The following is a 19,298-nucleotide window of genomic DNA, read 5'->3' as shown; positions in this document are numbered from 1 at the left end:
CTCTCCTCCCCCTCCACCCCACAACTTTGTTCCGAGCCCTCGCTGCCACGGACAAACCCTCTGTGCACCACACTGCACTGGGGCACTGGGATCTGGGGGGGGGAGGATTTTCAATTAAAAATTTCTTTTTTCCATTTTTCTTTTCCCCCCAATTTCACTTGGAGCCCAGGATGTGCTGCCCCTGAATGCCAGGACTCGGCAAGGTAAGGATGAAGGGTGGCTGTGCTGAGGGGTGGCTGTGATCGAGCTTAATCTCACAGCGGGAGTGAGACAGAACTTGTTCTTCAGATGGAGAGGGATGGGGGCACCAAGGGGCAGAAACCCCTCTGGATGTGGTGGTGTGGGCAAAACTGGTGACAAACTTGGAACGAAACCTGCAGTGCCCAGGTTTTCAGAGTGTGGGGGTGATGGATGGAGGGGGGAGCAGAGGCAGCCTGGGCTTCTATTAAGAAAAAAATGCCATGTCATGGTGAGAGGGGAGCAGGCAGATGGGGACGTGTCCCACGAATGGATTGCTTGTGAAGTGCATCTCTGGATGCAGGGAGATGAAAATATCAAAACCCCACACATGTAACAAAAAAATCCCCTAATCACTTTCATGATTTGCACATAGACCCAACAAAGATTTTCCATAAAAATCCTCGTTACTGGGTAGAGAGCCTGTTTTAACTGGAGCTGTTGTGCAGTCGGAGGGGATGACTCGACAGAACAGGACAAAGAAATGGGAGAAGCCAAACAAGTTGCTTTTGCTCCTAAAGCATCTCAGCAACCACAGCTCTGGTGCTGCCCTGATGCCTGGGGTGGAACCACCTTGAGATCAGGTACTTTAGGAGCAGCCAACAAACCAGTTTATTTCAGAGCCATGGCAGTAGTGGAGATTCCAGGTCCTGTCTTGGGCAGCTCAATGCATCTCATGGTTTGAAAGCTCTAGACCTTCTCCTGATCTTAAGGCTCTGGGCTCAGACAAATTCCTCATTGTTGTTTGATTCCACACTGGCACAGGGTGCCCAGAGCAGCTGGGGCTGCCCCTGGATCCCTGGCAGTGTCCCAGGCCAGGCTGGACATTGGGGCTGGGAGCAGCCTGGGACAGTGGGAGGTGTCCCTGCCCATGGCAGGGGTGGAATGAGATGATCCCTTCCAACCCAAACCATTCCATGATGCTGTGATGCATCTGCCTCTTGCTTCTGCCGTTCTTGATTCCCAGTTCTCACTGATTTTGGTGTGTTTGGATGCTGAGTTAGGGCAGGGCTGCTCTCAGGAGTGCTGGTTGTGTCCTGGCCATCCATGCTCAAGGGAGGACACTCAGCAGCTACTCACACTTCCCCTCTCCATCACTCCCTGTGCCTGCTGCAAGGACTGGGAGGCCAAATTTCTCCAGGCTTACTCCGATGGGTTTTCCAGCTGACTGTGGATCCCCATAGATATTAAATATTCTTGTTCTCTTGTGGGATTTCAAATCCCAAAGGGGATGTTGGGTGTAGTCTGTCCTGGTGAATCTTCCTGGAACCCAGATGGGTTTTATTGAACTCAGTTGCCTGGATCCAAGAAAGCAGCAATTGTCAAATGACGTTTGGGGACACGTGGATTTAATCTGCTCCAGTAAATTAAACACTATCAATAAATCTTTCCCAGATCTCAAAATTTACTGCCCATGTTTTTAACCACGAAGACGGACCCTGGTGCGGAGCTGGCCCAGACAATTTACCCAGCCCTGAAGAGATTTTAGTCCCAGTTTGGGGTTAGTGTGGGGCAGGAACTATTCCTAGTAATCCCTTAAGATATGACTCACCTGTTCTAGAGCTGAAGGGAGTTCAGCAGGATGGATGAAGGTGCCCCTGTCTGTGTCATTCCAGGGCCAGGGAATGGTCACAGGCAGTCTTCCCTTGCTGCCCAGACAGCCCTGGGCTGTGTGAAACGCACTGAGGGGCCTGGGAGCTGCTCTGGCCAAAGCAGAACTGAAGGGCTGCCCAGGTTTGTATTGGTGGATGTTTGGAAGCTGCACAAACAGAATAAGGATTAAAAGTACCAAGGGACAGAATTTCTGTCATTAAAGTGTCACTGCTAGAGAGGCAGCAAATGGAGAGCCTGAAGTGAGATGTCTCAGGTGATGCTGCAGGTGGCTGAGCCCAGGGGAGAGGACAAAAACCTCAGGCACTGTGGAAATCCAGCCGGGGAAAGCTTTTGAAATCTGAATTGAGCTGCTGGTTGGAGACCATCATCAAGGTCTTGGTGGACCTGGCAGTGCTGGGTTAATGGTTGAGCCCGATGTTCTTTAAGGTTTTTTCCAACCTTCATGATTCTGTGGTGGCTGAGATGTCCCTGTCCATCAGACACTGGGGAACACAAAAGGCTCTTTTATCCAATTCTTGGTGCTGGGATTTATAAACCAAGCCAATAATGAGGTACAAAGGGCTTCGTCTGCAGGAACCAGGAGGGAAAGTGACCCCAGACCCAAACTCAGAGGCTTTATTTGCTGTTGTGGTTGGGAAGGGATCTCAGTGTGCCCCGGGAAGGGCTGTGTTACAACAAGGGCGGAGATACAAAGCTCCCACTCCACCCCTGTGCCCACCCAGCACCCAACAGACATGGCCACAGGCAGGCTCTCAAAGATGCACAGTGAAGGGTTGATCCCAAGCACACTGAATTCATGGGAATGCTCTCCATGGCTCCAACAGGTGTCTGAGGGTGTTTCTGGAGTTACTCATCCCCCCACTCCTTTAACTTCTCCATTCCACTGCTCTCTCTGCTCTGAGCATCTGTTTGTCCCAGCATCATTTGTGTTGTCCCACCTTTTGTGAGGAGACTGTGTTTGGAGTGTGTCTGGGGTTGCTTTGGACTGGAGATCGTGGGGGCAGAAGGTCCTTCCCATCCCTAACCTAACTACAAGAGACTCCTGGCTCCGAGTTTCTCCCAGAGAAATGAGCAGAAAAATGAGCAGAAAAACAATGGCAGTTCTCAGCTGTGGCTTTGGTTGTAGCAGCCTTGATCCCCAAAGCCTTGGGATGGCAGGCATGGCTCCCCAGGGAGGAGGACCTGTCTCCCAGGGATGAAGACTCCATTGTCTGTGAGGGGAACAGACTCACTTTGAGTCTTCTCTGCTGTGAAACGAAAATCTGATGCGTACATGCTAAAATTATCCTGGGCATATTTCATGCTAGCCTGAACAAATATTTATAAGTTCTACAGCAAACATTAATTTTAAATGTAATTTCTAAGAGCAAATGACAGTTACCCAAAAGAGTACAATTTCAAAATTTCACTCATAGATACCTCCTTGTGCTGCTGAGTGACAGTTTTATTAACTGAGGGTCTTTTCAATCACATCACTCTGTCTAGTTTGGCAATATTGACTCTCATAGCCCAGTTTCAATATGCCCAGAAATGAAAGGAATTGAGGAAGTCAGAGGTTTGGCTGCTCAAGAAAAGCCCTGCTGCCTTTACAATGCCAGCACAGAGGTCCTCGTGTGTTGTGGGACATTGTGGCACTGCAGACTCGGCCAAGGCATCCAAAGGGATCCTTTGGTTTATTCCAACAGCACTCCAGCAAAGGAGCATTGTGATCCTGTTGGAAACGTGCCTCCCCTTGCCCTTGGGCTCTAACTTTGCAACTTTGCCTTCTTTTAGCTTCTCTTCCTTTCTCCATCTGAATCTACGAGCAGCAAGAAACCCAAGTGCCTGGGAAGGTGATGGGACCGTGGAGTCTCCTGGATTTGTTCTCAGTGTGGATTTCAATGTGTGGAACCCCCGAGGAGTGTGAGACTCCGGGAGCTCAGACCCCTCCTGGCAGAGTCACCCCATGGTCAGGCTGATGTGAAGAGGACAAGGCACACCTCACAGCCATGGGCAGGAGATGAGTGACTGGGATGAGCTCTCAGAGGGGGTTTAGACCCCTGGCTCGGAGTTTTGGGGATGGCAGGGGATGTGCAAGGCCTGTGGTGCAGCACTAAGTGGTGAGAGGGTTCAGAGGGCTTCACCTGCAGGTCCACCCCAGGTCACAGGTGAAGGGTGCTAAAGTGGGTGCTAAAAGTGGAATTTCACTTCTGGGCATGGGCAGGAGCAGGAACTGGAGGTGGATCTCTTGGACAATGGCCTTTAAAGGGGTTTCAAGTCCTAAAACAAGCTGGGTTTGTTGGTTTGAAGACCTAAATTTTGGTCTTAAAGTCTAAAGTGGAGGTAAAATAGGACATTAGTACTCTGATGGCTCTAGTCATCAGTCCTAAAGTAAATAATTACAGAAAATCTGTAAAGAGCTGAGGAAATCTTTCCTCGAAGCTGATGAACTGTCTGACTCCTTCCACCTTAAACTACTGAAATCCTGAGTGTTTCTGGGGGCTCTGTTTGCTGCTAACCTGTGACAGGTAACATTAACATTCCCTCTGAACTTCCCTATTCCTCATTTTTCTTGGCCAGACCTCTCTCCTGGATCCTTGTGTTCCCTCTGGCTCTTGCAGGCTTTGCTCCTCTGCTGTTCCTGGCTCTTCACCTCTGGTGGGGATGCTGTGAGTTGGTGCCTCCTGGGCTCACCCAGGTCTTACCTGGACAGAGCCATCCTGTGATAACACCAGAGCAGGGCGGCCTCAGGAGGGTTCTTGGGGGGTGTTCCTCCCTTTGGACAGGGACACTGTTGTGTGTTCCCATGGATCTTCTCCCTGTTCTCCACACCAGTGGCCATCCCACACCCCACATTCCTCACCCCCCAGTTTGCCCCAGCACAGCTTCAGTGCCACGTCCCAGTGAGCCCAGAGCAGGGTGGGGCCAAGGCTGCCTTTCACCTGTGCCTGCCTGCGGATGATGTGTGGAGTTCTCAGTGCCCACAGGGAAAAGCACCCACAGCTGTAGGAAAAGGGACCTTCCCCTGCTCAGCTGAGCACCAGGATGCAGCTTCTACTTTATGGTTTCTTCCTGAAGTTTCCCTTTGCCAAAGATGTGGCTGGAAAGCAGAGGGAAGTCAGGCTTTAAAGGAAGGTCTGGTGGCTGTTGAGGTGATGGCAATAAAAACCTCTGAGTTTAGCAAAACCCTTTGCCACTGCTTTTACTGTTTTAGCAATAACTTTATGGCTCTTTTTTTCTGTAAATAGCCTTTACCTCACTCCATTTATTTACAAACTGTTCTAAGCTGATGACATAGAATTCCTCCACTTGGGATATTTTTTCTTTTCCAGTGATGGTAGAAATTCTTTTCAGCCAATTTCCTGCAATATCCCAGTCTTGTAGCCAAGACACTGGGATTTCTGGTTTGTTTTTTTTTTTTTTCCTTTAAAAAGGAAATTAAAACAGATAAGTTTTTGTTCAAAATTTGATTTTCTTCAAAAACAAAAGGTATATTTTTATTCAAACCCAAAGGTTGCATTTTAGAAGATCAGCAGTGTAACCTGCTGTAGTACCTGTTCTGAGATCCAAATCAAGAAACTTGTGTTGTGTTCTCAACTTTTCCCAAGAACGCCTCACGGGATTTTGCTGGCCCAGGTTCTTTACCTGTCCCTGGATTTCTTTCTTGTAAACCTGGGGAAATCACATTTCCTGTGTGTATCCCATTAGCTCCTCCAGGAAGGAGCTGTCTCCCCCTCTGTGCAGCCCTGAGCTGGAACATCAAGGGACAGCCGTGAATCACAGGCTTCATAAATATTGAGAGGAGCAGAACTGGAATCCCAGATTTTGTATTTGAAGGGCAGAAGGAGGATAAATGGTGCTGCCCAAGGTTCAGTTGTTCTCCTCCTTTCTAGTCACAAATATCCTGCTCTGTGGCTGGGGAATCGCAGGCAATGAGTGAGATGGAAGCGCTGGCTCCTCCAGCACTGCCAGAAATCCTCCAAGGACACTTCCCCTCAGTGCCTGGGTGCCCATGAACTGGAGCAGTTACAAACTGTCAATAAAAACATCTTTCTTTCACTGTCATCTCCTTCAATTCCTTCTGCTCCTCACACTTCAAACTCCATTCGGTTTTCAGATCTTTCCTCTATTTTGCCAAGGAGAGGTTCAGAAAAAAAAAAAAATCCCCTAATGAAGGCCTAACACGTGGGTTTTAGTGGCTATGGCAACGTGGAGCACAGAGAGCGAGCAACGAAACCCATCCCAAACTTCAGTAAATAGAAGGAGTTTATTATGTTGGACTGGCACAGATTTACCTGAAATAGGGTTGGCATCATGTGGGGTCACTGCTCTGGGCTTACAGAGCTCGGGACACAGCTTTGAAGTGTTCTCTGTTCACCTTCTGCTCTTCTGTCCATGTCACCCCTGCTCCAAGTCATCCCCACTCTCTTCCGAAGGAAAGGAAAATCCAAGTCTGGTGCAGTAGGACACTTTGCCCATCAGCCATGAGCTCTTAGTGGGAAAATTATTTCCAGATGCCATTTAGGGCTCTGTTCAGTCTTCACCTGAGCCACTTAGGGCGGTCTAAGGCCTGTGGGGAAGGTCTCAGAAGGTTTTCTTGCACAAGGATGTGATTTTTTAACCAATTTCAAGCAGTAGCTGGGGATACAGGGGAGGCGTGAGTGGGATGGGCAGAGCCCCAGCTGCCAGGGTGTGTGTGAGGGGTCTGTGGGTGAATGGGATGGAGCAGGGCTGGGTGAGGGTGGGTGAGGATGTGCCAGAGCTGTGGAAGGTCTGGCTGGTGGGGGAGCAGCCTCAGGGATCTCCTGGGAGCAGCTCCATCACACAAAGCACTGTAAGGCCAGTTTGTGTTGTCCCTCTCGAGCTGGAAGTGAAGTTTTCACCTCATGTTTGGGGCAGCCTGGATCCACGGGAGAGGCTGAGCTGCCTCTCAGGGCTGCAGTAAATCTGGCTAATTGGATGAGCTGAGCACATGAAGAAACTACGCCCCAGGTCCTGGGCTTGTTTGAGGCAGCTCTGTCTACCTTGACATCTGCAGGAATGCATCCCAGGGATGGGGGAGGGATGGAGAGCAGACAGAGCAGAGTCATTCCTCCCCTTCCTTCTCTCCTTCCCCAGGACTCCAGCCCAGCAGTATCTGGGAGATTGGTAAAAGAATGAGACCAGCTATTTTTTGCTGCAGGCTGTGATTTTCCACGATGTTGTAGCTGGAAATCGTGGGGCCCTCTGATGTGAGTGAGTGCCTGTGCTGCTGGAGGAAAAGGAGCTTCACGGATTTCCGTCAGTGCCGTGCTTTCCCTGGGCTGTGGCTGGGTGTGAGTGCCCTGCAGCACTGTGAGCGTTGGAGACCTTCTCCCTGCTGGGCCCCTGGCCCTGCCCTGGCTGCTGTGCCCATAGGAAATGTTTCTCTCTGGAATCACGGGATGAGACTCAAAGAATGTCCTGAGCTGGACAGGATCCCCAAGGATCACCCAGTCCAGCTCACAGCCCACCCAGACACCCCCAACAACCCCAGCCTGGGCATCCCTGGCAGCGCTGTCCCAGCGCTCCTGCAGCTCTGGCAGCCTCAGGGCCGGGACCATTCCCTGAGGAGCCTGGGCAGTGCCCAGCACCCTCTGGGGGAAGAAGCTTTCCTGATCTCCGTCCTAAATCCCCCTGACACAGCTCCAGCCATTCCCTGGGTCCTGTCCCTGGTCACAGGGAGCAGAGATGGAGCCTCACTCCCCAGAGTCCAGATCTGCTCCCACCCCAGCCCTGGCTGTGCCCCTGGGGAGGTGTCACAGCCTGGCACAGGCAGCACAGCACAGGAGCAGCTCTAATCCATGGTGTTTGCTGGGCTCCAAGTCGCTGCTCTCCTCATGCCACCGGCGCTGCCAGGGAGGGATGGGTGACACAGATCACAGATCTCACATCCTGGGCTGTCCCCTGCTCTCACAGAGGGTGTGAGGTGCTGGATCTGGCATTGCTGTGCTTGCCCAGGACTGGCTGTCCAAGGCAGGGGCTCTGCAGGTCCCCAGCAGCCCCTTCTGTGCCCGAGCACTCGGTGCACGAGGGGCTCTGCTCAGCCCTGGGGCTGCAGAATGGGGGTGCCAGGGCTGGACTGCCCCATGCCCCTCCTGAGACAGCCCAGCCTGAAGGGACTGGAGAATCCCCAGTCTTGTCTGAGCACTCTGAGGATGTTGGGCTGAACTGGAAGAAGCTAAAATACCGTGTGGGGACAACGTGGGACAGGAAAAATATCCCGATGGGAAGCTGAGCTGGGGCTGAGTTTGGACTGGGCTTTGCTGGGCTGGGGCTGAACTTTGCTGGTGTAGGGGATGAGAAAAGGCAAGGGCAGCTGGCTGGAGGCAGGCAGGAGGTCTGGAGAGGGGCCTGCGGAGCAGCCTGGTGGGGATTCAATCCGGGAAGTTTTAATGACACAACAACAACAACAACAAAAGAGGAAGGAGGGGAAAGGAAGAAAAGGCTCCTGCAGGGCTGGTTGCCACGGAGACCCCAAGGAAGTTTGAACCAGTCCTGCTCTTTTCACAGCCGCCTTTGAGCCAAGGAGGGAATTATGGCTGGCGATAAAAGGGGACATGTGGCCCTTTGCTCACAGGGACCGGCCTCTGCAGTTACGAGTCTTCAGCTCATTTTCGCTCTTGTCCCCTCCTGCAATTATACATTCGGATCTCAGAAAGAAAAAAAAGGGGGGAAAAAAAAATCTAGGACAAGCTGTGCATCCTTTGCCCTGGGAACCCATCCCCACAGGGCAGATCGCTGCCTCTTCCAGCCCATTATTCCCCCCAGCACAACCCTCCCCCCCTGGATCCTCTGCACTTGGGGAATTTTTCTGTGTTCGGAGCTGACAAACAGCTCACACTGTCTGTCCTCACACCCTCACCTCCACCCAAACAGGAGCCACGAGGAAGGAGCTGAACGCCTCTTCCAGGGAAGCTGGACAGAGTTTTCTTGCTTGTCACAGCTCTTGGGTTTTCCAGAGGGATCTGCCTGACCAGGTGCCAAGAATTGAAGTGAAAGGGATAAATTCAGCTCTGTGCTGCCTCCCCCGATTTCTCCAGTGACAGTTGCATAACTCAAGGCCCGAAGTTGTGTGGTAGAGCTCAGATTGTGCTCTTGGGTCCTCCTCACCTCAGGGTTCGAGCTGGGGGCTCACACCTGCGGTGGATGTGCTGCAGGAAGTCCTGCTCAGGCCCAGGGGGTGTCACACACGAGGGACACCCAGGCAGAGGGAAGGACGAGGTGCCAGCGAGGGAAATGAGTCTCCTGCAGGGGTAGGACAGCACTGGGAGCACAGCACAGCACTGCTTGCCCCAGCCCTGGCCAGCTGGGCTCAGCTGGGTCAGCAGAGCCCAGTTCTCCTTTTCCTGGGTCGTTGGGGGTATTCAGGCCTTCCTGGACCTTTGGTGCTCGGAGGGTTGTGGTGAGCTGTGAGAGAGCACAGCTGGGATGCGGGGGTGGTGACCGAGGCGGGGACCTGCCCCCACTCCCTGCCCTCAGGACTTGGCTCCAGAGCCCCTTTCCCTCCTTGTGCTGAGCTCAGGTGTTGGATGCTGTGACCTGAACGTGGCAGAGGGACAGAGGGGGAGGCCAGGCCAGGGACCTGCTCTGGCTCTCACTGCCTGCTGCTGGGAGCAGAGCCAGGCGCTGAGCGGGGCTGGAGGGTCTGAGTGCCAGTGTAGGGTACGACTGTGCAGATCTCAGTTTGTTCCCATCAGCTTCTTGAGTTTCTTTTTAAACCCAGAGCTGTGTTTGAAGGGTTCTTGTTACCCAGAGGGTCTGTGGGATCTCCATCCTTGCAGGTTCTGGAGACTTGGGCAGACCAAACCATGGGAACCTTCCAGCCTTAGTCTTGCTTTGATGGATTAGAGACCTCCAAAGGCTCCTTCCCACCAGCACTTCCATGAGAAGAAGATGCTGTATTGCTTTATAAGTGTTGATTTAGTCCAGTTTTTGTGTGTGATAACAACACAAAACATGAAAATAGTCCTGAACACCTTCACAGGAATCCTCTTCCTGCAAAGCCAGGATCCTGCTCCATCCTCCTCCCGGGCTCCACACAGAGGGTGAGGCAGTGACAGACTGTGCATGGGGCAAGCAGAGTTACACCCTCTGAAAAGCTGTCCTGAACGTGGGCACAGCCCTGGCATCCCAGCAGAAATGCAGACACGGACCCTGCCAGCTCAGCAGGAGCTGAATGATGCCCATCAGCCACCCCATTCCCGGTGGAGAACCTCTCTGCTCAGGAAGAACTGACCTTTAATGAAGGCAGGTTAATACCTCTAAATGAAGAGCAGCTGCCTCAATTGACACTCAGTTGGACAAGTGTTTGCAGACAGGTTTTTGCTGCCTTTGACAGATTTCCATGTTCTGGGCAGCTGGATTTCCCGTTCCCACTGTGCTCCGCGGACACACAACCCTGCATCCCACCCTGCCCCCACCCAAACAGCCCTCATTCCTCAGCTCCTGCCACGGTCCTGCTTTGCAGAGCAGCTGATCCTTTCCAGGCTCTGTGCTGGGCACTTCTGCAGGGATTTGCCTGCTGTCTTCAGACAAAAATAAAAGAAACCTGCACCCCTCAGAGTGTCTGAGCATCATCCTGCCCGTCATGTAGCCTGACAAGTGTGCCACCCTTGGAGGACTCATTGCAGGGGGAGCTGGAACTTCGTGGAGCTAAAAAGATACCAGAGCTTCACTTCTGATCCCTGTAAATCCACTTCTGTTCCATAAGAAGGCAAAAAAGCCAACTGGAGCATGCCCCAGTCAGTGTGGTCCTCTCTGTGCCCATCCCAGTGTTCCCAGTGCAGAGAGAGGAGAGGGTTCCTCAGGGGAGGGCTCCTCAGGCTCTCCTTGGTCACTGCTCTGGCTTAAATCTCCCTGTCCTTGTGTCATCACAGCCGCATGTCCCCCCCTGGGGTTGCCCCCTCAGCTACCCTGGTGTCCTGTTTGTGGGGCTGAGTGGTGAATCACAGCTGTAAAAATAACCTTTATTGGGGGGAAATCTCTAGTTACATCAGTGCCACCTTTATCTACTGCTCCATTTGTTTTATCATCACATTTTTGATGGAAAATGTGTTCAGAGGAGAGAGTTCCTATGTGTTGGAGCAGAATCCATGTCTCTGTGATCACAACAGTGTGTGTTTGTGATTCAGAACTGGCACGGGCAGCATCTTGTGTCCTGCTCACACTTTTGCAACCGGTGGCTGACTCACGATCACCTGAGTTTCTCAAAGACCATCTTTATTTGACAGGAAGACTCTCCTAAGACGCGGTGAGGGTGGTGCAGTCCCTCCTGCTGAGCTGCCTCCCACCTGAGCTCCCTGGCCCGGGGAATAAGCTCGGCTGGAGGGGGGCCTTGCCAGGAGAGCTCGGAGAGTGGGACACAAGTGCCATCCAGTGGGCCTGCGACAGCTGCCCCGGCACCACAGAGTCACAGACCCTACAGACCATCCCATCCCACCCCTGCCATGGGCAGGGACACTTTCCATTATCCCAGGTTGCTCCAAGCCCCAACGTCCAACCTGGCCTTGGACATTTCCAGGGATCCAGGGGCAGCCACAGCTGCTTTGGGCAGCCTGTTCTGTGTCCATTTGTGGTGTGGGTTGAAGCCCTGGGTCACTGATTCTCCCCACAGACAAACCTGGGCTGTCCAGCAAAGCACAGGCACAGGTTCTGTCCCCAAAAACACCTTCCCCAAGGCGTTGGGCTCCCGGCAGTGCCCATCACTGGGGTGTCCCAGCTCTGAGGATGCAGGAGGACAGTCAGTCTGGGAGAACCACACCTGAAGGACAATCCCATTGCGAGCCACCTTCCCCAGCTCTGTGGGATGGAAGTGCTGCAGGTGTCACGGGGGGAAGCAGAATCCAGCTCACCTGTCAGGTGTGCGCTCAGTGTCACTGCGGAGTGAGGGGGTCCCCGAGAGCAGACCCTCCTCACCTCGGGGATCAGGGTGCCTCGGGCAGAACAGGGTGCTGGGGTGAGTCGGGAAGAGCAGCAAACACCTTTCCCGAGCGTTTGGAAGGATTTCTCCCGGAGAAGCCGGCGATCCTCGGGGGCACAGTACCATCTGCTGGCAGCGCAGCGGCAGCGGAGCCGGGGGTGGGCGCGGGGCAGCCCAGCCCGGCTCTCGGCTTCACCCAGAGTCAGAGCAGGACCCGCATTTGCTGTTAATTCAGGCCAATTTAACACCCTTCGGCTGCAAATTTAGACCTCAAATTCGACGCATCCCTGCAAGGGGGAGATTTCCCTCTCGGGCAGTCGGAGTGGCAAATTCAGGCTGTGATGTTTCTCCATCTGCAGAAGGAAGGAAAGAAAATCCCCAAACAGAGCCCACTTTGCCAAATCTGTGTGGAAGGTTTATAATAATGTTTTCCTCTGTTTCTTACTAATCTGCACCTCAAATATTAATGTCTTCAGCCCCTAACCTCTTCTTTACCGGGTGTGCATTACATCAGCACTCCCTGCTTATTCCTGTTCTGTCCTTTCCTTTTCCTCCCAGTGCTGTGTTTCGCCTCCGAGTCTCCCAGGCTCTACCCCACTTCCATTTATTTGCCGAAGCAATAGCAGATGATCGATTTGAGGCTGTTTGTAGTTCATTCCCGCTCTCAGAACCCTCCAGTCTGGCATCCACATCCACTTGGTTTCCTCTTAATCACTTCCCTGCTCCTGAGTGAGGCTGTTTGTCCTCTCCGTGGCTGTTTCACAGAGCAGTGTCTGGAGGGTGCAGCTCATTGAAGAGGAAGCTCAGAGCACGTAGCCACTGGCCCACACACTGTGGCCAGGAAACTGTGGTTGACAGCAAACCCAGAGGACTCAAAACACAGCTCCCGAAAGCATTTGTGAAGTGATGTGGGTACAAAAATGATCCAGGACTTGGTCCCACTCTTGGAATGTGGCCCCACTGGTTGAGGATGGAGAAGGGGCAAGACAGGCCCTGCCTGGCTGCACTCCCTGGGTTTTGTTCTCCTAAACCTGACTCATCTACCAAAATGCACCTGACTGAGGAGGTGTGTGTTCAGTGCTTTGGAAATCACAGTTTGTTCCTCCCTGCAAAGCGATCAGCTCATCCCAGGGCAGCGCCTGGAGCCACAGGCCCAGCTGGGTTCACTGGGGAAAGGACCCAGCTGGAGACCCTGGGGCTGAGCTGGAGACGCTTTGGGTGAGCTCAGCTGAGGGCCTGGCTGGCAGGGCAGGGCTCAGGCTGAGGGGGTTCTCATGCCCAGTCCCTACTGTGGCTCAGGCTTTGGCCACCAGGACACTTTTGGGACACGATGTCCTCAGGGGAAGCTCCTGAGCTGGTGGGAGCTCAGCTCCAGCCCAGCAGGGGCAGAAGGAGGGGCTGCTCCCCACGTCTCCTCTGCCTCTCCACCAAAGGCTGGGTATCCACCCAAACATCCCACCTGGAACCAGCTGGGGGCCCACAGAGCTCTCCATGGACTAGTTCAGATCCCTGATTATGCAGAATTATGCAGAATATGGTGTGAAACAGTGGTCAGGACTGCAGATGGGAGCAGAGGGGATGAAGAAAGGAGGGGGAGAGCGATTCCTCTTTAGGCAGCACTGAGCTCTTAGACTGGCTCAGTTTGTCATTGATTCTCTTCTTGCAGCCCAGCAGCTCCACGTGGACTGATTGAGTATTAATTGTGATCAACAGTCCCTCTCCATCCAGCCAAGAGACCTCCGTGGAGGCCTCTCTGAGTTGTTGGCCTTTTCCTGACCAGGATGGATGAGCTCCTCTCTGTTCTCCTGTTTTCTCCAGGGTGAAAGGACTATCCTGACCCTGCTCCTCAATCCTGTCCTGAGCAGTCACTTGAGAGTGGTTTGTGTTGGGAAGAACCTTTAAAGACCATCTATTTTCAACCTCCTGCCACGGGCAGGGTCATCTTCAACAAAACCAGGGTGCTCCAACCCTCATCTGACCTGGCCTTGGACACTTCCAGGGATGGGGCAGCCACAGCTTCTCTGGGGAGCCTGTGTCAGGGCCTTACCATCCTTATTTTTTTCTTTAGATCTGAATGTCCCCTCTTTTGGTTTAAACCCATCACCCCTTGTCTGATCACAACAGGCCCTACTGAGATGCAGCTCTGCAGTCTCTGCTGCCTCCTCATTTTGGCTCTTCATCATAGGACCAGAGAACGGTCTGGGCTGAAGGGGGCCTTGAAGATCATCAAGTTCCAGCCCCATGCTGTGGGCAGGGACCTGTTCATGCCTCACTGTCAGGCTGCAGCCTCACCAACCTTCCTGGGTGGCCCAAGACACCTTTTTATGAGGACAAGTGACACCACCATGGCTCACTTCAAAATATCCTGAGGAGCATCTGATCCTTCCATCTCCCTGTCCTGCCTTGCTGCACAGGCAGGGACCTTTCACTGCCAAAGGAAGTTGGAAACCCAGGATTTCAATTTCTTTCCAGTCCTGACTGGGTTTAGGTTGGAAGCCCCCCCGCAGCATGGTGCAGGTGTGCCCAGTGCAGTTCATGGCACCCCTCACTCAGCTTCTGTTTGTGGTGAGAGGCACACCTTGGGGAACACGTGTAGACTCTCAGTCTTGGACTTCAGGTCCTCTGGAGACTCCTGATGCTTCTCCTTTCATCTCTGTCCACCTCACCTGAGGGCCCTGGGACTCCTCAGCAGCATCCCCTGCCCTGGCTGAGCTGCTCCCCATGGCACAGACAGGAACATGGGGCTACTTCCCACCCCCACTGGAGGCTGTGGACCCAACCCTGACCTGTTGCATCTCCAGACAAAGCTACAACACCAGGAAATCCCCATCAGGCACTTGGATGCTGTCAGGAGCAATGGGCTTTTCCAGAGGAGTCTCATCATGTTCCTTCTGCCTTTCATCTTCCCGAGGTTTGCATGTTTCTGATCCATGACATGTCCCCTGCTTTCATTTTCGCCACCTTTGTAATTTGATTTTTCTTTTGATCTGTTTCACAATTTCCCCAATTTTCTGTTTAGATTTTGAAATTTGGCTCCAGCCCAGCAGCAACACTGTGCAAAAGCAGATTCCTTGGGAAAATCACAGGAACAGAATGTGCACGTAACGAGACTTCTCCTGAAAAATTTCCCAGACAGCAAGAATTTGCAGCTTAGGGACTTCCCCAGCCCAAGGTAGTGTTGATGACTTTAGTAACAGTGGGGGTTTTTCCTTCCATAAATCTACCTGGTTTCTCCTTCAGCTGCATGTGAACATTTGGCTTCTGTGACTTGGTGTCACCTGCAGTCCCAGAGCTCCTGGTGACAATATCCTGGCTGTGTGAAGGACAGCATCCAGTGGGGGGTTTTATTTACAACACTATCAGTTGGCTTAACTTGATGTCACAATAATTATAAATTCCTGTCCAGTCTCGATCAGAGTGAGAGGTCTGGACGAGCTCTGTTGTCTCTCATCCAAATGGAGGGATCCCAGCCCTGCAGCTCCTTCTCCAGATCTCTGACCCTGTTGCTGGCTCTCCACATCTTGCCCTGTTCCACAGCACCCCTGGCTAGGTGGGAGGGGGCCCGAGCTGTGCCTGGATCTCCATTAAAGCATCATGAAATCAGGCTGCTCATAGGCAGCAGCTGCTTGCCATTCCCACTGGGATGAGCTGAGGAAAACCCCAAACCATCTGGGTACAGGGTCACTGAGTGCTGGGGAAGGTACAGAGCAGAGCTTGGGTGGAGAAGCAGCATTGCTCCAGAGCATTCCCTGTGATGAGCTGAGGGTTGATTCCCTCCCCAGCCTAAGCTGGTGGAATGAGCACCACTGTCACAGGGTAAGGCAGCACAGTGGGACACGGGAGGAGGGATCTGTCTCATGCCTGTGATGGGAACGTTGACATTTGAGCTAATTCATCATCTCTTTATGGACAATGAGTTTCCAACATACAAGAAGTGCTTAAGTAAGCACAGCCTTCTACAAAAACATCATCTCAAACCTCCTGGATGGTCATCAAGGAGAACAGGATATCAGGAGACCAAAACAGGAAAAATAGAGGGAATATCTGCCATTGTGTTCTCCTCATTGCCAATGAAGCCCCAGGAGAACCAGGGCAGGTGCTGGGAACTGTGGTGAAGGGAACCAAAGGTACTGAGTGATGGGATGGCTGAAAGGGGGCTGGGGCCCCAGATGGGGTCTCTCAAAAGGATGAATGCAATTCTTTCTTGGGCTGGCTGTAATTCCTGACAGCCTTGGGAAGGATTCTCCCAGCCTGGGCACTCCAGGCACATTCATGGCACCCCATGGCCTGGAGCCACACTCTGGGGCAGTCCAGGTGTGTCTCTCACACTGCTGGGAGAGAGAATGAGCTCAGCAGAAGCAAGAGGATCATGTCCTGGCCAGAGGTAGCTCAGGAGAAGTCTTTGGGATCAGGCAGTGCCATGTGACACCCCAGAGTCTGAGGGTGTTGGGATACCTTAGGCCTTGCTCCTGACTTTTGGTTTTTGTTGCTATGCATGCCCTGTGTGGTGCCTGTGAAGGGCAGTGCCCGGGCAGGGCTGCTGGCATGAGCTGCAGTGGCAGGAAGGAGATTATGAACCACTGCAGCAGATGTGCCCTGTCCCTTGGGATGGACAACTTCTACGAGCATGACAGAAACGTGGAATATTCCTTAGTTCTTGGGGATGGGACCTGTCTGCTCTGTGCTCCACAGGAGCCAAAAGGAAACTGCATCTGAATTAGAGAGGACAGCTGGATGGTGGTGTCACTTCCCTGTCACCTCCTCCTCTCTGCTCTCTCGTTGGGCAGTCCCTGAGGAAGGGGCTGGAAAGCCTTTTGCTGCCCATCCCAAAGCTTTCTTCTCCTGAGAAGGGAAGGGGCTTTCTTTTTGTGGGCTGTACAAGCCCTGGTGATTCCATGGGGTCCTGGACGCCCTCTCTGGAGCGTGGGACCTGCTGCCCAGCTCTCTGAGCAGGACAGGGCTGTATGGACCAATTCACAACTCAGATCAGGGGAGAGGGGTGGGTTTTGCAAAGCCCTGGGTGGGAACATGTGAGTATTGTGCCCAATACATTTAATCAATACCCAAGTATCAGAAATTCCTGTGAAGTCAAATCCAGCATAAAATAAACATTGAGTGGGAAATTTTCTTGGATTTGCATGAATCCCATAAAATGCCTTTTCTCCAAAATCTCACAATATTTGCCTCTTTGTGGTGAATCAAATGAAGCCAGGTGGCAACTGAAATTGGATTAAAATGTCCTTGAAATGCCCTAGATAAAACCCTATGTGAACTGTAGAAATCACTGCTGATACAGGTACCTGCCCAGATGGCCATGGGACAGTGAAGAGAGCAGCAAGCAGCTGGCTCAGAAATGATCTGCTTTAGAGGAAACATGGCCATTGTGCCTTGGGAAATGCCTCTAAAACTGCTTTCAAACCAGCACAGATCAAATCAGCTCTGAAATAAAATAACTGAGCTGGAGAAGCATCCACAATGACAAGCCCTGGGGCATGACCCCAGGAACTGAGATGTAGGAACTTGCCAGGACAGAAGACAACTGCTCTTCCTCCAGACTCTCACGGGTTTTACTGGCTTGGGAGCTCCATGGCAAAGCCTGAGCCTTGGCCTTGCACTGGGCAGTGGAACAGTGAGAGCAGCCTCCCCCATTCGGGGGGACCCCCTCAGGTACCCGGGTTCTTGGGTACTCCTGCTGCCTTCCTATTTTTGTCAGTTTTCCTTTCTCCTGATACTATTACAGCCTTCTTCTGCAGAGTCCTCAGCCCTGCCTCTGGCAAAGCCTTTTCCTTTCGTGCTGTTGGAACGAAGTCCTGAGCCAGCACAGAGCCACTCACATTCCTGCTCTTGGACTTGCTTCATGCCCAGCTCCACCGCCTTGTCCTCCTCCAGCTCTGTCCGGTGCCTCTCCTGGCACCTTCTTTTCTTCAGACACCAACTCATCTTCCCTTCATCCTCCTTCTGACCCAGCTCTTCAGTGGCCAGCCAAACTCCTGAGGTTCATTGCATTTTCCCCAAGAGCAGCTCCAGGACTGTGCTCCTCCCTCCTTGCTCGGACACCTCCCCTCCAACGCTGGGCTCTCTCACACCTCGTGCCAGGCAGGACTTACAGGGACAGGCCCTGCTACAGCAGCTGCCCAATAACCCAAGAAGGAAGAGAGGTCTGGGAACAAGAAGAGCACTCACATTGTCCCACACGCTGTCCCTTGGACACCTCCTGCTGAAGACTCGTCTACATTGTCCTGCCATGAGCAGAGCAGAAGGCACAGCCAGGGCTGTCCTTCCTCAGCCCAACGCCTCTCCCAGGCTCCCCTTTTCTGGCAGAAGGAACCAGCACCAAGAAGGGCAGGTCGCAGACCCCCTCCATGGCCTCAGGGTGTGCTCAGCTTGCCCAGCAGCTCAGCCCCTTCTGCTGGCAGCTCTTCAGTGTAGACACTGCCTGATGGGCACAGCCAGCCCCAGCTGTAACACCAGGGAGTGTGGCTGCTCCTCCACCTGCCCTATAGCTCCCACCTCTACCCAGACACTTCCACACTGTTTGGAATTCTCTCCCTCACCCCAGCCAGAAGGGAAAACGTGTCCTGCCAACCATAACTCTTCTGATATAAACAGATACTGCCAGAGGTGTGAAAATGTGCCCTCCAAACTGGATGGGAAGGCACCTTCCTCACATCAGAGACACTTCCCAGGAGGCACCACAGAGGTGTCCGGGCCCTCTGCCCCACCCCTGCTGAACTGCCTGCCTCAGCAGCCCCCGGTGAGCTGCTCTGTCCTTGGAATTCCCTTTCTGGGACTGAAGGGTTGAAACATCAGCACAAGATTATCCTCTGCGGTCACTTCACCACCTGGGCCCTGGCCAGTCCCTTCCTCAGCAGGTCTGGGTGGAGCTGCACAGCTCTGTGGGGTCCAGTGCTCTTTCCTTCCTCTACGAGGCTTCATGGCTCTCCTGGGAACCTGCCCACCTGAGTTGGGCAGAGCAGCACTGGACTTCCAAGAATTTCCAGAACTACTGGAAGCCCCTCACCTGCCACAGCTTTGCCCAGGAGCCACCACCCCTCCCATTCCCTCTGGTCCCTTGGCAGAGGTGCTGTGGGAACTCTGCCCTGCCCAGCAGTGCTCCCTTCCCCAGGCAGGATGGGGAAAACACATCCAGGCAGCTCCCTGACACACTGAGGTGCTGAGCACCCAGGAGGGGCTTAAGGAAGTGACAGCTTCTCCCAGAGTCTGAGAAAAGGGACCTGGGCTGCTCTAGAACCCGAAGGACTGGGGCTGTGGTGCACCAGAGCATGTGAGTCAGGAGAGCAAGTCCCAGCAGAACTGCAGAGGTGGCACTGTGACCTTCCTTGCCAAAGACACCAAAGCCTGGATGTGACACTGGGGACCATGGCATGGTGCTCTCCACGTGGTTCTACTCTCAGAGCTGGGGGCAGGGGGCTGCACTCTTCCTGAGCTGCTCCCAGGATCTGGCTGGGGACATCTTGGCACTGGGGCTGAAAAATATTCCCTGACGTGCTCTCAGAAAATGCTGATG

General features: G+C 53.1%; 1 long non-coding RNA gene across 1 annotated transcript; it reads left to right on the top strand.

The window, feature by feature from the left end:
- The first annotated feature begins 39 nt into the window (after positions 1–39).
- Positions 40–5,016, top strand: LOC125330615. Its single transcript, XR_007205640.1, has 2 exons — positions 40–203; positions 3,625–5,016. It is a non-coding gene; the product is annotated as an uncharacterized LOC125330615 (long non-coding RNA).
- The last annotated feature ends 14,282 nt before the right edge of the window (positions 5,017–19,298 follow it).

The sequence above is a fragment of the Corvus hawaiiensis genome, chromosome 1 (assembly GCF_020740725.1).
Source record: "Corvus hawaiiensis isolate bCorHaw1 chromosome 1, bCorHaw1.pri.cur, whole genome shotgun sequence".
Classification (NCBI taxonomy): domain Eukaryota; kingdom Metazoa; phylum Chordata; class Aves; order Passeriformes; family Corvidae; genus Corvus; species Corvus hawaiiensis.
This window is presented reverse-complemented; position numbering and strand designations above follow the sequence as displayed.